The sequence below is a fragment of the Trachymyrmex septentrionalis genome, unplaced genomic scaffold (assembly GCF_001594115.1).
Source record: "Trachymyrmex septentrionalis isolate Tsep2-gDNA-1 unplaced genomic scaffold, Tsep1.0 scaffold283, whole genome shotgun sequence".
Taxonomy (NCBI): Eukaryota; Metazoa; Arthropoda; class Insecta; order Hymenoptera; family Formicidae; genus Trachymyrmex; species Trachymyrmex septentrionalis.
This window is the reverse complement of record NW_017305445.1, coordinates 167,577-168,661: the sequence shown is the minus strand read 5'-3', so window position 1 is coordinate 168,661 and position 1,085 is coordinate 167,577. Positions and strand designations below refer to the sequence as shown.

The 1,085-nt window shown below is 43.1% G+C and overlaps 1 protein-coding gene across 3 annotated transcripts in view; it reads left to right on the top strand.

Moving 5' to 3' along the window:
- The window catches only part of LOC108749259 (sodium/potassium-transporting ATPase subunit alpha), a 72,362-nt gene that overhangs the window by 34,471 nt on the left and 36,806 nt on the right, over positions 1-1,085 (top strand). The window lies entirely within an intron of this gene.

Genomic DNA, 1,085 nt, shown 5'->3' with positions numbered 1-1,085 from the left:
TATATATATATATATATATATATATATAGTATAATATACATAGTAATTCAAGATTGAATTATTTAAGCATTAAAGATCCCGCTTCGACCGTTATAGGCATTTAATTTCTAGTATCAATCTTTTGTTCGAGGAGCTCTGAGAGAGATTAGCCTCTTTCCTTTTTCTCCTATATCATATTTATAATATGTGATCGACTCTTATCGATAATTTTATGCGTAATGTTGACCGGATGAATTTTCACTCTTCCCATCGAATATTTGGAATTTGGTGGTCGATACCGGTGAATGAGAACCACTGGCCACGGGGAGCTTGCGCTCTATCGTTTCGGGGGCGCGGACCGACGGACGTTACGCGGCGGTAGCATCGTAACGAAGAGTGCTGTTGGTGAACGGGTTGCGCGCGCAACCGGGTTTGCCGGCGAACGGGTGTTGTTACGACCGCAGAGCGGAGCACGAGGGGTACGAGGCAAGTAGGGGGCGGGCGGAGGGGTGCTCGCAAGCGAGTCGCGGGGCTGGCGCAAGCCCCGTTGGGTGGCGGACGCGTACTAGGTTCTAGGTAAATTGCTAATTGGGATGGATATTTGTTACTTCCTGTACGCTGCAGTTGTCATCGAACTTTTTTTTATTTTTTTTTTTTTTAGTATTATTGATAAAGATCTACAATCGAATTTTTCCCCGTCCATTCGTTCCGCTCGACAAATAAAATTTACTAGTTATCGAACGAAATGAATGAAGAAACGGAAGAAGTTTTCTCCTCAGGCAGGATTTAAATTCGTTAAATAACTTTGTTCGGGAAATATTTAACTGTCGTTGTACAGTTTAATTTAGTTTGCGTTGAGTGCACTTGGATTTGTGTACTCGTGTAAGTCGGACCGATGAAAACACGACGTGTTGGCGTGTGATCTCTTTTTCACACGCGCATGTACCATTAACATAATAAAGAAATTAAGTCACATGAGAGAGCACCGGATTTTTTCAATTTGTCCGTTCACGTTCTTCAAACGTGGCTTAATTTCACATACGGGATTCAAGGAGAGGACGAGGGAATTTTCCCTAGACGCGCGTGTAGATCCTAGCAGGGCGAAA